This window comes from Ambystoma mexicanum, chromosome 9 (genome assembly GCF_040938575.1).
Source record: "Ambystoma mexicanum isolate Mex_15411 chromosome 9, UKY_AmexF1_1, whole genome shotgun sequence".
Lineage (NCBI taxonomy): Eukaryota > Metazoa > Chordata > Amphibia > Caudata > Ambystomatidae > Ambystoma > Ambystoma mexicanum.
The window spans coordinates 298,062,199-298,082,573 of NC_090931.1; positions in this window are offsets into that span (position 1 = coordinate 298,062,199).

Consider the following 20,375-nt stretch of genomic DNA (forward strand, 5'->3'; position numbering starts at 1 on the left):
CTACCCCTGTGACTACTGACACGTGCTACTTACGCGCTCCATTGGTCTTCTGTGCGACTCTTGTCCCTTACGGACATAGCTAGTATTTTTGGGTACAGGGGTGGGGGAGTTGGGGTGGCGTGGTTGGTGTCATTTCTGGAGCACCAATTATTCATTCCAATGGACCCGTCCTACAACTGCTGCTTCTGGAACCATGCAAACATGTTTTCTTAATGGCACGCATGATTTACAGGCTACCAATAACTCCTTTTGTATGACCCATGTTCAGGACTTTAAGTGAACTTGAGTTCTCTGCCCCTCAAATCCCCCACCCCCACTAGCGCAGACCCCTGCAGGCAGCCCTTTCAGCAGCCATGTGGCGAAAGGGCTGCCTGCAGGGGTTGGCACCACAAATTAAGAAACAAAGAAAAAGACAGGTGCAGCAGAATGAATGCGTCTGCTTCTCCCGCTGACCTCTTACAAAGGCTGGCCAAGAGGTGCCTCTGCCTTTTTATGAGAGGTCAGTGGGGGAGGCGGGCGCATTGCTAGAATCCCATGCCAACTCCAGCATGTGGTTTTGATTATAGAGGAAAGGGCTGCCGGCAGAGGGCAGCTCCGCAAATTAAGAAACAAAAGGAAAGGCAGGTGCAGCAAAATGAATGCTAGCCATTCTCCCGCCTCTCATTTGGACCTCTTCAAAAAGTAACTGACATCTCTTGTCCCACTATAATCACATACTTAATCCCAGCCCCGTGAGCGCCCACCCCGATTTTTCAACCCAGTTAAAGCACTGCATGTGTCACTCTCACACATTCTTAGATCTTCTTTCAAGTGATGCTCATCACTTCCGGACCAACAGGGTCGGACTGGGACAAGAAACAGGCCCAGACACCCCCAAAAAAGTGGCCCACACCTTGCCTCACGAGCCTTGACCTCTGATGACATCACCACAAGTGATGTAATTTGACCCTACCCCAAAGTGATATACCAGGAAGCGATGAAACATGACCTTTCACCCCTTGACAAAACAGGAAGTGGCATCAAATAGCATTTTTCCTAAGTACACTATGAAAAATATGATTATGATTTCACTAATGTGATATACATTTCATACAAGAATGGATCACCATATGTATCATTAATATCTGTGTGTATAGATCCATATTGTCAAATTACTGTGAATGGAAGCAGACGTCCAAGGCCAAATGATAATATGTTATTGTATAGCACTTACGCTAAAGCTCTTTTTTATAGAACAAATATGCATACAATATCACCCAACCTGTGTTGGAACTTATTTATTGACTGTGGGATGTATTGACCCAAGCTGATACACACTGCAGCATCACTCTGCTATCTATGGTGCAAGAAACAGCAAAAGTGGCGGCAACACTTTTGTCCACGCCAAAAACCGCGTTTTCAGCACACAAAAAGATGGCTGTACAACTGTACACAAAAAGCACACAAAAAGATGGCTGTACAACCTGGTGCATGTGTGATGGAATAGAGCACACGCTGCAGAAAAAGTGCCAGTGGGCTCCATAACAAGCAAACTTAGAGTGCAGAGGGAAAAACAGAGCTTTGCAAGTGAAACTCCAAAATTTGCTTGTAAATGACATTTACTTTGCTGCTAAAACTCAAAAATGCCTGTAAACAACCCTTCTCAACAGTCAAAATCTTGCTTGGCGCTAAAATTCATTTAACCTAAGGAAGCACTGTGAATGTACAAAGTCCTGAACATGAGAACATGTAATGAACAATTTTTAAAGACTCATAACTTGTTATCAGAAATGGTGAAAAGGGCAGATTTGTTAGTCTAAATTTTGGCACTACATTTCAAAATGGGGTGGAACTGTGTAGCATATTCTGAACAGGAATGGCGACATATGTGATTTTATGGGAACTGTATTTACGCTAGAATTGTTAAACTTTACACACACATCCCTATAGTAAACACACATATTTGTGGAAATATAGAGAAAGGTTGGAAATTGTTTTCATGAAGAAATTGACAAAATGCTGCAAAAATGCAAAATAAGATTGCACAGCTGCGGGATTTTGATGAACAGATACTACATACAATTTGGAATCCTTGTATGTAATTTTCATAGAGGTTAAAAATGTACAAATATGTATTTAGGACAACATTTGATTTTGATACTAGTGGTTAGGGGGGTTTCTAAGGATTGTAAAAACCAAACCATAAAATTGACATCACCTGTGTTTGAGCCAATCACTCAGATGCAAGGCGGAGATGAGGCTCTGATGCAATCCCAGTCCACAAGGGCGAGTTTAGTTAAGCCGGCCCATACACCCATTCTTGTGATGTCATTTGAAAGGATAAATAGAGACAGCTGACAACACATAGTAGACTCACTTTTCGGATTCCAGCCAAGCACTCTGATGCAGCATTCAAAATCCAGCCATCAACATCCTTTCAGATCCAGATGCCAAGGACCAGCCCAAGCAGTAGCTGAACCATTTTCAGCAAGGCTTCAATCCTCAACTTATCCTTACAACTCAGTGAAGCACTGTGGTGTGAGAAAGCATCCTGAAACTAGCATCCTGAAACTATCTGGCTTGCTGCCATAAAGCTTGCCTGATGAACTCTCCATCCCGCTGATGTGAAATACCCAGAAACAAGAAGGGCAGATCCTGTGCAGTTCCATTGAACGGCCTAGCTGATCCAGTCCTGCGCCTGATGTGCGGTCTTTCCTTGATAGATCCAATCCATTGGCCAGAACCGTGACTGTCCAAAAATCTTAAAATCCCAGTGGATTGTGAGCATTAATAGGACGCTAGAGAACTATTGTATATCTTGCATTATCTTGTTCCATTCTGATCTCTGAACTATCCCTACTTTCCTAGCCAGTAAAAATGTCAAAATCTTTAGTGCTATCTTATTCTATCTAGTTGCCAAAGCGCAATTTTTATAGCTTTAACGTAAGGCCGGGGCATTACCAGACCAGTAATGCCCCCATCTCCCAAGGTTCTACTGATAGTCGTACGTTGTAACTTGGGTACTAATGGTATTTTTCTCGAGTTGAGAAACGGCATGTAAACCGTTTCTCAACTTGAGAAGGAAAAGCAAATAAAATGGCCACCATGGATTGGGAAGAAGGGACCACACGTAGACCCTTTCCCCTTTCAATGGCGAACATTAACACATATTTTTTTTAAAGTAAACAAAGAAAATGGCCACCAGGGAATGGGGCAAACGGACTGCATGTAGTCCCTTCTCCTTTTCCATGGCAGCCATTCGCAACACTACTGTTCCGGGTACCAGCGAGGTACAACACAGCAGAAGGTAAGCGGGGAAAATGGTGGGGGGCTTAAATATGAGGACAAGTGGGGTGGATGAGGGAAGGTGGTGCAGGGGGCGCGGGAAGCACACTTACATGATTCCCGGCAAGGAAAGATGAAGGCCTCCGGCTCTGAGGAGGCTAGAAGCTGGTTCTTTCCCTGTGTGCTAAGGACCCCGATCCGAGCCTCCTCGTTGGCGGGGAGGTCACTGCAGCTCCCTCGCCAGGTACTAATGTGTATTAATCAGTAAAAACAATCAAACAGTGAGCCCCAAATAACCTTGCTAGGTGGAATGATTTGTACCAGTGCGATCCTATTTGTGATCTGCAGAGAATCATGGCATGTAGTGTTCATTTATGGAAATCGTGAATGGATGGCGAGTGTGAGAGAAAGCAAAAGATCACATTTAGTTTGTATCTTTCATGTATGGTATTATTGATTAATATGCATATATTTTAATAAAAGAGAAAGTAAATAGTAAGTCAAACACCCTGTGTGTGCGTGTGGGAACTGTTCCGGGTTCAGGAATGCGGGACACATGAGGCTGCAGAGCTGAAATAAGTGGAATCTTATAGCCTGACAGGAGCTGGAGTCCCTACTGCCGTCAACACCAGCACAAACAATGGCAATGGAGGCACCACTGAGTAGTATCCACGTACACAATCCATTGCACTTTCCATGAAAGACAAGCAAGCTGGGTGAGCCTGCCTGTCACTAATGGAGATGAAAATGGCAGTGGCTTGTGACGAAAGGTGGCGAGAAAGCTGTAGTGGCAGTAACTCACCTATGTGAATGGCACTGGGTTCTGCAACCTGCAGCTCTCCAGATGTTTTGGACTACAACTCCTTTGATCCCTCACCATTGACTGTACTGGCTATGCCTGATGGGAGTTGCTTTCCAAAACATCTGGAGAGCCGAAGGTTGTGAAAGAAACCTAAAAAGACACATAGGAATAGATGACTACTGTGGTAAATGATGCAATCCCAATGAACATTACATTGCAGTACATTATAGAAACGGATTGCAAAGCTCTGCTCAGCCTCTTGACCCCCACCCTGAGCAAATCTTATTGGAAGTCTATTCCCCAAAAAGGCAGGCTTGTAACTCATGTTCCGTGGCCAATGGCTTTACTGTGGAATTACACAATGGAGACAACATCACGGGGTCTAATGAGTCATTGATCCTTCGGTTCCTTGTGTCGATTGGAATACGTGCATTGAGACACAGAGAAGAGCAGAGAATGGAACCGTCAATCCAATCAATAATGCTCTCCATTAGCGATACCGAGCCTGGCGATTCCCTGTAAGGGGGACTTGCCAATAGGGAAATTGAGCCTCGACCCGTGCAGCCGTGCAGATGTTGCCGTCAGGTGGGAAATGTTCCCACTTCTCAACAGGCCAATGCACATACAGTGTGATCATGTGATCATGGGATAACGTTCCTCCAGTGGCCCGACTGAGAGCTGCTGCTTCACCCTCAGACTTGAAAACTAGAAATGGAAAGAGTTTGAACTGTCTTCTTCCCTTCCCTTCATTATAGAAGCCATTCACTCTCAAACTGTTAAGCATGCAAGTACAAATGGACCGAATTCCCAAATTTTAGGCATGACTTTTTATGCCTTCTAAAACTTAAACTGAAGCTCTGCTTGGCGCCATATGGTTTATAACTTATATCTATTTCTCAGGGGAAGCCAATAGGCCTTATTGGCGTGTAGATGGTAGGGGGGCTAATGATTGTGGGATGGACTTCAATCTGAAAGTCCTGGTCCTACAGAAAGTAAATGTAATATGACAGAGGGGTTATCTGGATCATAGACGCTGTTTGTAAAGAGGAAGGTGGATCCAGGCTTTCAATGGGATTTCGTCCAGGAAAAAGCCGGCTGCTCATCAAGCCATGAAGCCATGTTTCGAGCCATTGCACCCCTTACCGCCAGACTCTTCCCTTTGCCCACGCCGAAACATGTGAGCCCACACAACAAGACTCTATTGTCTGGTAGGTGTCTGCCACCGAAATTAGTGGTCCTGAGCCGAGGATAGGGTACCTATTGCACAGCAGAGCTGAATGGTAGGGGCTCTAACGCTAGGAAAGCTTGTGTGAAGGGGGAAAGGATGCCTCACCTTCCACTCCCTGCGGCAGCGTTTGTCAATTTCTTCTGTCAATTTCTTCTTGTCCAGTTCCCAGTGTGTACACATCACAAAGGGAATGGCAGCCTTTACAGGTGGCTGAAGCAGCAATTCCAAGATTCAGCAGATTGGCCAGAGAACTGGAAATAGTGCTAAGAGCAAAGGAGAAGACTGGAGTGCACGATGCTACGGGATGCTGGAGCTTGGATCGCACAGTTCCTGATTGGCTACATAGAAGAACGCATGCTCTAATGATGGTTAGTTGCCTGCATGCTACACTTTCTAATTGTCTATCTGTAGAATGAAAAGAAGACTTGCGCATATTACGTTTGAAACATCCCTTTGGCACGAATGAAGCCAGTCTGTACCTACCTTATGTTCCAGCATATCTGTATTTAGATCCCGTATTACACCTGCTTTGAACTGTTTTCAGAGCCAGCCTTGGTATGTACACAATGACTAAACATCTATCTATTCTTAAGGTTTCACTCAACACCCTGCCATTCCCTGCAGTGAGAGGTACGCTTTACACCCTGACTAATAAACAGAAACTACACATTGAAAAATAGGGGTGTGTGGTCATACTTCTTTCTGATATATAGGGCCGCCTGTATACGATCACCGGATCATTATGTTGATTTGCTACACACGTCAGCATAACAGAATGCATACATAACAGGTCATACATATAGTGTGGGGGCAAACTCTGTTAAGCTGCGATTGGCCAAGGGAATGCGGGTTGGGTAGGTGTAGTAAGGCTTCCCCACAGCTCAAAAACATGAAAGCGAAAGTTGCTGTCTCTCAAACCATGCACATGTCCCTAAATATTAATGGCACTTCAGCTGCGAATTATGATTAAGTAAAGTTGTGAGTTAGCTGTCTTGGTAGTTAGACATCCTCTCCCATTAATGACGGTAGGTCACACAAGAATTTGTATTTTAACCATTTATTCCATATTCGAAAAAGCATATGTGAGTTGAAAAATTGCAAGTGCCCAGGCGCCAACACGTGTTTCGACTAATTATCGGTCTTTGTCAAGGCTGAGCTAAGTATACAAATATAAAGTGAACATCCATATTGCACATCATAGTCAAGATATGCAATAAAATGAACAAAAAGGAAATTGCATGAGAGAGAGGGCGAAAGAAAGAAGAGAAAACAAGCCACATCACATTAGTTCTGAACAAAAGCAAATAATATGGGCCCTAAAAAGAAAAAAAAAGATTCTTATTTTCTTTGTGTTCCATTGTGCTCAATTGCCCACATTGTCCCAATGCCACCACTGGAGGTGCACGGTTTAAATCAAAAAGTGAACTCAGTGTTCTCTGTGTTGAGCGAAATTGCTAAATCTAGTGCCTAGTTGCAAGCTTTAACTATCTCTAACACCTGTAGGTGTGTTGTTGGATGATATCATTTTAAAAAACAAAGTTTAATGCAGCATAAATAGGCTCACCTTGTTTGAAAGGCATCAGGTAATAATGTCCCTATAAATAATGTCCCCATTCATAATGTCGCCAGGAAAAGCCACTGGCGACATTATATATGGTGACATTATGTATGGGAACGGGTTGCAGGGATGTCCCCTGCTCGAAGTTAAAAAATAAAATAAAATAAACAGGGATTACGGGGGTGTCCCCCGCATGTTCAATGTAATAATGTCTCCGCAAAAAACAGTGACTTTTTTTGTCAGGAGGCATTTTTGCTGGGACATTATTACATGGCACCGTTTGAAATGCATGTATATTGCTGATGTTCAGGGCGTTGGTCGACTGGTATGTCGGTAATTAGGTCATGTGTCCCAAAAAAAAAAAACAGATGTTGTTTGAAATTGCCTTTCTAGCTTCCAACCCATTGGTAGCAATGTGTTATATTGTGGGTAGACTACAAACGACCTATAGTCAGAGATGCTCTATAATGTCTTGCTGTCGCACAGTGTAAAAGGAAGCACTGAGCAAGATTAGAGATCATTCAATATAAAGCCTGTGAGGCACACGCTGGATGCTCCGTTCAAAGGAAAAGTGGAAACAAGTATTATGCTGCCAGTAGTGGAAGTAGTTTCCAGTCCTTAAATAAAAAATGAAAAAACAACTCGTTTCTGTATCCAGGGTAACACTCTCATCGTTAAACCGATTGAGATGGAGAGAACTCATTAGATGCATAGTGGTAGCTTACCCGTCCCTTTTGGGCTTGAAACAAGAAAAGATGAAGGTCTCCTGATTAGAGAGACCCCTGCCGAATTGGCGTCCGGCCTGTAATCACTGCGGGTGCCATTTTGAAAGATTCGTATTATACATATGATGATGTCACACACTGAGCATGTGACATCACTAATGAAAACATGTGATGTAACTGGAGTAACGCACTGTAATGATGGTAACGGTCACACAATAATGATTGTTCAGGAACCATTATGCCTGAAAATAACGATGAACAGCTGGTGTCATCCTGTCCCCCAGACACGGCTTGTTCATTATATATTTGTGTGTGTGTATACATACTACAATGAAAGTGCAACGCTCAAACCTTAACAGCCAGATGCCATCCTGGTCTTCAGAGAGTCCTCTCTCTATAGATCCAAACTACGCGGACCAGCAGTGAGCACAGCAATCGGGTCACATTGAAATTCCCTAATACTTCCAACCAGGGCAATAGGTCTAGCTTGCCATTGTGGAATTTAATATTTTAGCATTGTTGTAGATTTCACTTATTATAGACACAAGGAGCTAGAATGCACTGCCTGTAAATATCACAAGCGCAATGCATTACTGTTCATGGGATTTTCAAAGCATGCCACAAATATCACTTTGTGGTCCCTGTTAGGCAGAAACCTGTGCAGTTCCCTCTGGGAGCACTGCAAAAGATTTAAGACTACAGGTGTTTGGCAGTAAACCCACTTGGTAGCCTTCTGTACCACACAGATTCACTTGGTAGCTTTGGCTGAGCAGTCAGACTTCCCTCAAGAAGAGTTAGGCAGTATGCAGAGTATTCACAATAGGTCAAAAGAACACAGTATAACAGGCAAACACCGACCAGAGCTTGGTGTAAAAGAGATATAAGTATTTATTTAAAACCACATCTAATAAAACACACAGGCACTAATATTAAGCAGTTCAAAAACACGGTCACTAAAAGATATACACTCCCTTCAACGATTAGTTAGACAAGTCTTAAGTAAAGCAACACTTATTTTCAGACAGCGGTGAGCGCTTAACAAAGATGGCACTCTAATCAATCGGTTTACAAGGGAGAGAAAGGCAGAGCAAAGATAGAAACAGATCCCAACACTTTCAAAAGAACACAGTAGGAGAAGAAGGCAGGTTAAAACCGTAAAGTTAAAAGTTAACAAGGCCGGACCCACTTTAAGAGGCTCCGGTCGAAATGTGTCCATGGTCAAAGTGCCCAAAAGTCTCGAAATCAGTTCAGAAAGAGTTGGACCAAAAGAAAGGGACCAGTTAAATGGACAAGGCGGCCAGCCCAGTCCAGAAGGTTAAGGGATTATTATTACCTTGTAGCAATCTTTAGAAAGGGAGGCCTGGAGGACACAGTACCTTAAAGTGGTGAGAATACTCCAGCGGGGGCAGTTGTTCCTGGCAGCGGATCCAAGTCGGTGCTTCGTCTGGGGGAAGAGAGGATCTTGTCGGGGAGGAAGACAGGAGTCCGTTGCACTGCCAGGGAAGAAACCAGCCGCAGAGTTCTTAGTTAAAAGGAGCGGTCCTTTTATCTGCGGTCCAGTGGTAGGTGGCTATCCGGTTGCCGGGGTGCTTGGCACAGGCAATTCGACCACAAGACGTCCTGGGATGCGAGAAAAAGAAGGTAAACTGGTTGTGCCCACCAGTTAGGGGAAGAAGACTCTCCAGCCGGGAGATCTTCTCTGTCGTCGGGAAGTGGTGAGTCGGTTCCGCAGGGCTCCACCGGTGGTGTCGTCGTAGCAGGTCGGCTCAGCTTCTCCCTCGTCGATTCTCAGGTCCTGTGGCGACTTCTGAAGTTCCAGTCCCAAAAGCCCTGCTTTTATGCAGCACACCCCCATTCACTCAGCCTAGCTGTCAATCAAACATGCTAAGTGGTGAGCCGGCCGGCTCACCACTTGGGCCAATCACACAAGAGTGCGACTTGAGTTACCAAGGTAACTCAGTCCAGGGTGCCTAAACCCCCTCCTACACCCCCTGTTGTACCCAGACAGAGTCGCACCACTTTTGGAGGCTTCTGTAGAGAAGCCTGCCAAAAAGTGGAACAAAGGGCTCGACTTGGGTTGGAGTCCAGAAGAGAACACAAACGCCATTTTAGAATCGAGTTCTGGCGAAAAATACCAACCGGCAAATTAATATTAAATAAATAAACCGGCGGTATGTTCGAGGCTATGAGAATTAAATAATTAAAGTTGGTAGCCTCGAACAATGGGAAAATCCCATAGAGATATATTCGCGGTTGAATATAAAAAGTAGTATCCACTGCCACCAGCCAAAACTCGATCAGGGAGGACGGAGACGTGCCCCCTCGACTAACAGACCCCGGGGCAATCGAATTGCCCCGACCAATACGTCCACAATATGATGGTTTGTACTGGTTTCTGTTCATAATTTGGGACTAGTAAAGCCAATGGTGACTTTACATGCCCTGGGAGACAGTAGTCAGTCCCAGGGTATGGAGTCTATGGTGGGGTGCCACTATGACACCCCTGTGTCACTGCACTGAGGGTGCTGTGTAACACACATAGTAAAACACATGAGACCCTATGGAGTAAAAGACCCCATAGCCCATAAAACACATTAACAGTCAAAGGAACCCCTTAAATCATGTCCAAGAGTGTGAAGAAAAGAAAGAAAAGAGACTCACTCTTGGCAGGAGAAAAAAACAAACTCCAGAAATCCAGCAAAGCTGCTGGGGGACTCACTAGGTTAGGAAATTCAGCCTAAACAGAGAATTCTCCCTAACACTCGCCCCCCCCCCCCAGACTAAGGGACAGGAGGATTTAATCCACTCCTGGATGAATCTCATACCTCTAGTCGATGACATACATCCTAGAGAGACAATCAGCATGTTGGTGGTGACACCCTGACCTGTGCTTAATGATGAAATCAAACCCTTGCAGGCAGATTGACCATCTCAATAGTTTTGGGTGTTCCCCTTTCATTTGCATTAACCATCTCAAGGGTTGGTGGTCAGTCTGAATGACAAAAGTAGAACCATACAAGTATGGCCTAAACGTCTTCAGAGCCCACACAAAAGCAAAACACTCTCGTTCAATGGTTGACCACCTTGTTTCAGGATCCTTCAGTTTTCTACTGATGAAGCAAATGGGGTGCTCCCTACCTTTCCCATCCAGTTGACTGAGTACTGCACCTATTCCTACATTTAAAGCATCTGTTTGCACAATGAAAGTTTGGTGGTAGTCAGGAGCTCTGAGTACTGGGGCTTGGCAACAAGCCTTTTTCAGGGTTTCAAAGGCCTGATTGCATTCCTCATTCCACCTAACCTTTTTAGGGAATTTAGGAGAGGAGATGACATGCAGTGGAGAAGCTATGGACCCATAGTTCACAATGAAATTCCTGTAATATCCAGTGAGGCCTAAGAAGGCTCTCACCTGGGTCTGAGTAGTAGGTGTTGTCCAATTTTGCACAGCTTCAATCTTACTGGGCAAAGGCCTTATTTCTCCACCTCCTACCTCTTGTCCAAGGTAGACCACTTTACTCTGTCCAATCTGGCATTTGCTTGCCTTTATGGTCAGATTGGCCTTTCCAAGAGCCTGCAAAACATATCTCAGGTGGTCCACATGTTCCTCCCAGGAAATTCTGAACACTGCTATGTCATCCAAGTATGCCATGCAGACGTCCTCCATCCCATTCAGAACCTGGTTTACCATCCTTTGAAATGTGGCAGGTGCATTTTTCAATCCAAAAGACATAACCTTAAACTGGTATAAGCCAACTGGGGTAGAAAATGCAGTTTTCTCCTTGGCATGGTCTGTCAGGGCTATTTGCCAATAGCCTGACGTCAAGTCAAATGTGCTGAGGAACTTGGCTGCACCAATTCTATCCACCAACTCATCTGTCCTTGGCAAATGGTGGGCATCAGTCTTAGTGACTGCATTAAGAGCTCTGCAATCCACACAGAATCTAAGTTCTTTAGATCCTGCCTTTGGTACTAACACAACTGGGCTAGACCATGGACTAGTAGAGGGCTCTATTACCCCGAGATCAAGCATCTTGCTGACCTCACCTTTGATGTGGGTTCTTACATTCTCTGACATTCGATATCCTCTGCTTTTGACTGGCAGACAGTCACCAGTGAGTATGCCATGCTGTCCCCAAGGGGTCAAGCCTGGTGAAAGTGAGAACAGGGAGGCAAACTGATTTAACATAGATTTGCACTCTTCCTGTTGCTCAGGTGTCAGATTTGAAGAGAGATTTACTCCTTCAATCATTTCGTCTAAAGGTAAGCCTCTGAGGAGATCAGGAAGAGCTTCACTCTCTTCTTCTTCCACTGATGATGCTAGAAGCAAAGCTCCTACATCAGGTCTGGAGACATACACTTTTAGTCTGTTGGTGTGGAAGACTGTCGGAGCCTCCTTGGGATTGCCTAAGTCCACTAGATAGTTGACCTCTCCAAGTTTACCCACAACCTTGAAGGGTCCCATCCATTTGTCTTGCAAGGCCCTCTGCCTTGTTAGAATCATAACGAGAACTAGCTGGTCCTGAGTAAACTCAACCATGTTAGCCTTTTGGTCATGCCAGTGCTTGACCAATGCTTGTCCATCTTTCAAGTTATCACTTGCTTCTGCCATCATTTGTGACATTCTCCTTCGGAGACCTATCACATAGTCAGTTACTCTGACTGGCTTGGGGGAAGGAGCACTCTCCAACCCCTCCTTGATCAGGGCCAATGGACCTCTGACCGGATGACCATAAAGAAGTTCAAAGGGAGAATAACCTACTCCCTCCTGAGGGACTTCTCTATAAGCAAAGAGAAAGCATGGCAGTAGAAGGTCCCACTTTCTTTTAAGGGGGTCCTCTAAAGCACCTATCATGCTCTTCATGGTTCTGTTGAACCTTTCAACCAGCCCATTTGTCTGAGGGTGGTATGCGGTTGAGAACTTGTAGGTAACTCTGCAGGTTTTCCACATGGCTTTCTTGTAGTGGGACATAGAATTCGACCCCCGGTCAGAGATTACTTCTTTAGGAAACCCAACCCTGGTAAAAATACCAAGGAGGGCCTTAGCCACAGCCAGAGCTGTAAGAATCCTCATAGGAATTGCCTCAGGGTACCTAGTAGCATGGTCTACTACAAAAAGTATAAACCTGTTGCCTGAGGAGGTTGGAGGCTCAAGGGGGCAAACAATGTCAATCCCTACTCTCTCAAATGGGACTCCCACTACAGGGAGAGGCACTAAAGGTGCCACATTCTTGGAGCCAACCTTACCAGAAGTCTGGCAGGTGTGGCAGCTCCTGCAGTACTTATCTACTTCAGCCCCCATCTTTGGCCAATAAAAGTAGAGTGAGAGCCTTTCCTTAGTTTTCTTGAAACTCAAGTGACCAGCCAAAGGAATCTCATGGGCTATCTGCAAGAACTGTGGTCTGTTCTCTTGGGGTACTACAAGTTGTTTGTTGTCCCCAGGTGCAGACTCCGTTGGTTCACTGTAGAAGAGGCCATCTTGCCAGTGTAACCTACATTTCCCAGGCTCTTGCCCTTCAGCCTGAGCATCTGCCTGGTGGCGAAGACCTTCCAGAGTTGGACATTCTCTCTGTCCCTTACTGAAGTCTGCCCTGTTGGGTCCACCTTCTGCCAGTAAAGACTGCAGCTCAGGATGGTCAACAGGATCCAGATCTCCAATGAGTTCCTGGCCTTCCACTAGCTCTTCTTCAGAGTCTAGTTCAACCACACAGGGTTGTACCTCCCTCTCAGCCTCAGCTGGAGGGGGAGTTACTGGTGTAACTTTGGACAACCTAGGGGAAGTGCTTGTTGGCTGCACTGGAGTGCTGGCTGTGAGGTTCTTTTTAGAAGTTTTAGGTTTCCCTTTTTCTTCTAGTTTCTTAGAGACAGCAGCTGACATCTCCAGTGGAGCAGGAGTGATCTCCTTCTTCGTCATCTCATTGGGAGCACCTCTCATGGTTCTCTCCCTTGCAGGTCTGGTGAGCTCCTGTAACCTTTTACTAGGAGGTCTGGGGATATGTGACACTACTCCAAGAGTTTTCAAGTCATTACCTAAAAGAACCCTTCCTGGCACCTCACTTTGTATGCTGACAGGTATCTTAACAGTCATGTCATTACACTGGATGAGAACTGGTAATTGGGGAAGCATCTGCACAGGCCCTCCAGCTAACTTGGTGAGGCGTTTGGGTGCCTTAGCAACACCCTCAGCCTGAAAAAACGATTTGTCCACCACAGTTATGCTGGCCCCAGTGTCCCTTATGGCAGGAGTCTCCTGACCATTCACCTGGACACTGTCCTTATAATACTCTTTAGTATTATCTGGGATAGAATTATAGATATCTAAGTTCTGTTGTTCCCACAAACCCAGAGACACTAAAGAAACACTGACTGAGACTCCAATGGGTTCATCAGCCAGCAATAGAAAGTTTCCACTTGCCATTTGTACTTCCTCCTCTGGAGCGAAGGCTAAGGAGACAAGCTGGACCCCTGAAGGTTTACCCTTACATATGGGATCTTCTTTCACATGGTCAGTAGAGCCACAAACAAAGCATTTATCAAATGCTTTCTGGAATGGTGGCTTGTTCTGACCTCCTTCTGGTTTGGCACCAGAAGGTACACTAGCCTGATTTGGTTTCCCTTGTGGCTTACCCTTTTGGTTTTGTTTGGGGCCCTCTTTGGAATTGGAATTATTAGAACTCTCTTTGGTGTCCTTTCTTGGGTGTTTTCCCTCATCCTTTTTCTGAGTAGCCCCAGAATCCTTGTGAGTGGCCCTGTTGGCAACCCACAAGTCAGCAGCCTTAGCTAACTTCCTGGAATCCAATTCCTTTGAATCAGCCAAGTGCTATCTGAGCTCAGGAGAGCAGGCATCATAAATTGACTCCAACATTACAAGATTCTTAAGTGTTAACCCTGTAACCCTTAATCCATCCCTCTAAGTTTTTCAAACTTTCACTCACCCAGGCAGCCAAAGGGGTACCATCATGCTTTTTGAGGGTCCTAAACGTCTTAAGGTACTGGGAAGGGGTTTTCCCAAATCTAGCTATTAAAGCTAGTTTCACACATTCATAATCCTTCTTATCCACCTCCCCCAACTCCATTACCACATCAGTTGCAACAGGGGGAAGCCTAGAGAACAACCAGGGAAGTAAATCATTCCCTGTGATGTCCTTGAGCCCATGATTATACTCAAACATTTTTAACCAATCCAACACATCCAACTTAGGTTCATACATACCCACTAATTCCTTAGGCATCTGGGGTCTTTTGGGACTGGAACTCCTAGAGGAACCAGAGGAGAGAGAAGCATTTTCCACAGACAACATCTTCATTTCTAGTTCATGATTATGCTCTATCTCCCTGAGTCTTAACTCAGCTTGCTTCTGCTCAGCCTGGGCATCCATTCTTCTGAACTCTAGCTCTTGGTTTCTTTCAGATCGAGCAATAAAACGTTTGTACTCTAATTCAAGCTTTATTCTTTCAGGTTCAAAATAAGCAGGGTTACATGTAGGACCTGGTATAGGCCCAGTAGGTACAGTAGGTAAGGCAGACAGAGGCTCAGAGTGGCTAACTTCATTAGGTTCACTTTCCTCTTCTGACTCATTATCAAGGCTTTGATTCAGATCAATACCATCACTGTTTTCTACATTTGCTGGGGGGGGGGGGGGGGTAGATTCCTGTGTACCACCCAGACTTTGGTTTTCTAACAATCTTTCTATAAGTTCCATTTTCTTGCCCTTCTCAGAGAGATTCTTATGTCTACACAATACTTTTAAGCAATCAGCAGTTTTGGCAGACAATGATTCTAGGGTATAACTCTCCATAGCAGACATAGTTAGAAAATCAGCTTTTTAGTGCTAAGCTTTGTGGTTAGTTGTCCTAGAGTATTCAAAAAGCACTCTAAAGTGTATACTCAATACAAATCCCATCGCTGTACACCAGTGTTAGGCAGAAACCTGTGCAGTTCCCTCTGGGACCACTGCAAAAGATTTAAGACTACAGGTGTTTGGAGGTAAACCCACTTGGTAGCAGTCTGTACCACACAGATTCACTTGGTAGCTGTGGCTGAGCAGTCAGACTTCCCTCAAGAAGAGTTAGGCAGTATACAGAGTATTCACAATAGGTCAAAAGAACACAGTAGAACAATCAAACACTGACCAGAGCTTGGTGTAAAAGAGATATAAGTATTTATTTAAAACCACATCTAATAAAACACACAGGCACTAATATTAAGCAGTTCAAAAACACGGTCACTAAAAGATATACACTCCCTTCAACGATTAGTTAGACAAGTCTTAAGTAAAGCAACACTTATTTTCAGACAGCGGTGAGCGCTTAACGGAGATGGCACTCTAATCTATCGGTTTACAAGGGAGAGAAAGGCAGAGCAAAGATAGAAACAGATCCCAACACTTTCAGAAGAACACAGTAGGAGAAGAAGGCAGGTTAAAACCGTAAAGTCAAAGTTAACAAGGCCGGACCCACTTTAAGAGGCTCCGGGGGAAGAGAGGATCTCGTCGGGGAGGAAGACAGGAGTCTGTTGCACTGCCAGGGAAGAAACCAGTTCTCAGTTAAAAGGTGTGGTCCTTTTATTCGCGGTCAAGTGGTAAGTGGCTATCCGGTTGCCGGGGTGCTTGGCATGGGCAATTCGACCACAAGACGTCCTGGGATGTGAGAAAAAGCAGGTAAACTGGTTGTGCCCACCAGTCAGGGGAAGAAGACTCTCCAGCCGGGAGATCTTCTCTGTCGTCGGGAAGTGGTGACTCGGTTCCGCAGGGCTCCACCGGTGGTGTCGTTGTAGCAGGTCGGCTCACCTTCTCCCTAGTCGGATTCTCAGGTCCTCTGGCGACTTCTGAAGTTCCAGTCCCAAAAGCCCTGCTTTTATGCAGCACACCCCCATTCACTCAGCCTAGCTGTCAATCAAACATGCTAAGTGGTGAGCCGGCCGGCTCACCACTTGGGCCAATCACACAAGAGTGAGACTTGAGTTAACAAGGTAACTCAGTCCAGGGTGCCTAAACCCCCTCCCATACCCCCTGTGGTACCCAGACAGAGTGGCACCACTTTTGGAGGCTTCTGTGGAGAAGCCCGACAAAACGTGGAACAAAGGGCTCGACTTGGGTTGGAGTCACAGAAGAGAACACAAACGCCATTTTAGAATCGAGTTCTGGCAAAAAATACCAACCGGCGAATTAATATTAAATAAATAAACCGGCGGTATGTTCAAGGCTATGAGAATTAAATAATTAAAGTTGGTAGCCTCGAACAATGGGAAAATACCATAGAGATATATTCGCGGTTGAATATAAAAAGTAGTATCCACTGCCACCAGCCAAAACTCGATCAGGGGGGATGGAGACGTGCCCCCTTGACTAACAGACCCCGGGGCAATCGAATTGCCCCAACCAGTACATCCACAATATGATGGTTTGTACTGGTTTCTGTTCATAATTTGGGACTAGTAAAGCCAATGGTGAGTTTACATGCCCTGGGAGACAGTAGTCAGTCCCAGGGTATGGAGTCTATGGTGGGGTGTCACTATGACACCCCTGTGTCACTGCACTGAGGGTGCTGTGTAACACACATAGTAAAAACACATGAGACCCTATGGAGTAAAAGACCCCATAGCCCATAAAACACATTAACAGTCAAAGGAACCCCTCAAATCATGTCCAAGAGTGTGAAGAAAAGAGACTCACTCTTGGCAGGAGAAAAAAACAAACTCCAGAAATCCAGCAAAGCTGCTGGGGGACTCACTAGGTTAGGAAATTCAGCCTAAACAGAGAATTCTCCCTAACAGTCCCCCATTACGATGCGACAAGATAAAGGTAGTCACTATGCTAGTGAATAGTGCAGAACTTACTTCTTACTGACACAGGATTCTGAACCACGTTGCCTATGAGAAGCAAAGATTTGCTGGTGAAACAGTGGATGTCAGCACTGTCGACCTCATTCTCGGTGTATACAGTTAGCCAATGTGCTAAATAGATCTGTTCTGGTTTACCAGAAAACTTAAGCTGAAAAAGTTTTTTCTCATAAAGGGTGGACAAGCTGAGCTAACAGAGGAATCTGTTCCGACTGGCAAACTTACCATTCAAGACATTGAACACGCCCATTTGCTTTTATCAATTGAGGAAGAAAGGGACAATAGCATGTCATCCATATTACATTAACTAGATATTACACCTAAAAACCTAGAAATGCAGGAACTCAAACCGAGATCTAATTTATTACACCAACAGATAGTGTCATCGACACTTTCCATAAGGCTATTGTGCTAGATATCAATACATTGATAGACAACCCGGGAAGAAAACAGGTGTGCTCCTTTAATAATCTTAATCCAGTGGAATATACAGTTTAACAGAATGTGGCCAGATACCCCAATATTGTTATTAAGGAAGCAGATCAAGTGGGGAACACTGTGATTATGTATCTCAAAGATTATATTGAGATGACTAATTCACACAGCAGAACTCCGGGATGCTACCAGAAACTACCAACCAATCCCAACTATTCAGTCAAACTGAAGATGTCGGAATGTATTTTGATGTGGTACAGACAATGCTTATTGACAGACTCAGAGAAAGAATGTCTGACTGTTGCTGAACACACCATGCCTACAATCTACTTCTTGCCCAAAATACATAAACACTTTTACGTAAGAGACCTGACTCAGGTGATAATGACTTTGAAAGACATCATATGGGACCATGACTACTTTCTTGTGGCACTGGATGTGAAGGCTCTCTACACCTCTACAGAACACCACCTGGCCATTCAGGCCACAGAGTGCACATTCAGAAATAGCTCAGCTTCATATTATGCTGAAAGAGATTTTACAATTTACATTGGACTATGACAAATTCCTATTTAATGAACAGTATTACAAGCAAACAAATTGAGTTGCAATGGGGGCAAAATATGCCCCGTGCCTGGCAAAACTGTTCATGGGACAATTTGAGGACTTGCATGTTTATCAGCAACCAGATTTTGAATCAAATGTCATATGAAAAAGATATATTAACGTGTTGATGATATGGGAGGAGGGTCAAAGTGAGCTTGACAATTTCATACCATGCTAAACACCAACACTTTTGGTATCTCATGTACACAACACATTGACAAAGGTGCAATTGATTTCTTAGACCTACATATCTATGTAGATGGCACTATCTTAAGAACTTGGACACATAGGAAACCTGCAGAGGTTAATTACATCGTATATGTTACTAGCTGTAATTGGGAAAGCATAATCAATAATATACACATGGGGAATTTGTAAGAGATATAAGAAACTGACATGCTCAGGATAAGTTTTATCAAGAATGTGAACTTATTACAGATAGATTTCGAGCAGGCAACCCTTTTACCCAAACCAAAAGTGGGAAATGATATTCACCACACCACATGTATCACAAGGTACTGCAAAGACAGTAAGCACATTTGACAAACACTTAATAAACACTGCCATCTGCTACACATAGACAGGAAACTCCGGAAGTTCTTAGACCCAAGGCTAGGGATCATATTTACTAGGGCACCCACTCTCAGGAATAAACTAAGTCCTTCATTTCTATCACCATCAAAGAACATGGGCAACCCTAGAATTTCTTGCCTACAACCGTGGAAATAAGGTTTGACCAAATGTTGGACGTGTACCATGAGCAAGTATTCACATGGCAATACTCATGAATTTGTCAACTAACAGGGTATTACAATTACCAATAAAGATGTCATCAACTGTCGAATTAAATATGTGGTCTGTGCCATCATTTGCCTGTTTGCTAAGGCTTATAAAGGCAGCACAATCAGGGAACTTAGGGTCCAGATACGAGAACACATGTCCACCCTCGGCAGTCAAGATCTCAGATTCCCCCTGGCAATGCATTGGCAGACGTTCCATCAGATGGCTGACAAGAAGGGTGTGAAGCAAAAGTGGTCAAGAGAGGAGGAGACTGAGAACCAAAAACTGAGAACTGTGACAACTTGAATGCAAACGTATTTGTAGGAGGCAGACTACTGAACATGGTCTTAACCATGATCATGAGATAGGTGTGTACTTATAAATTATGCTTTGTGATATTATCTACCCAAGTACACTTGTTTGTGCTATTTCGAAAAAGGGACTAACTTTCCATGAACTGTTTGGCTATTGCATTTGTTAGGCTAAAGGTTGTGCCTAATTTTCGTTTCAGGCTAATGGAACATTCAGACAGTAAACAATGTTCTGAGGTTTACATGAAAAGTAAATTATAGCGAACTTGGAGAATACACATGCGGGTCTCTTTGGTGAGTCAGTGGGACTATTTAGATGAATCAGTGTTGTACGCATCATGCTTTGTTATCTCATTCGAGTTGAATTTCTGCATTTGATATAATTTGAACAAAATACCCGATACCGTAAGAAAATGTGTTAAGACTAATGTGCTAGTAAAGAATACGTTGACCTAAGCACGTACTATACTAAGTCAGGGCAAACCATTCTTTGCCCTATTTGTGGGTGTTTCTTCTCAATGCATCACAAATCGATAACACATTTGAGATAACCACTTGTTTGCATTTGCACATGCAGCCACTGGACACACAATAAACTGAACACTGATGAACAGACTTTGCAACCAGCCGGAAGACTTTGATGTTGGTAGCCAATTAGCTAACTGTATATACCTAGGATAAGGGTGACAATGTTGACATGATATGATATGATAGTTTATTTATATAGCGCCTATAAACAATGTGTTTTGACGCGCTTTAACTATCGTAACCGGCCTGGCGACATTTCAGATAGTGCAAGAGCTAAGACATCCACTGTTTCACCAGCAA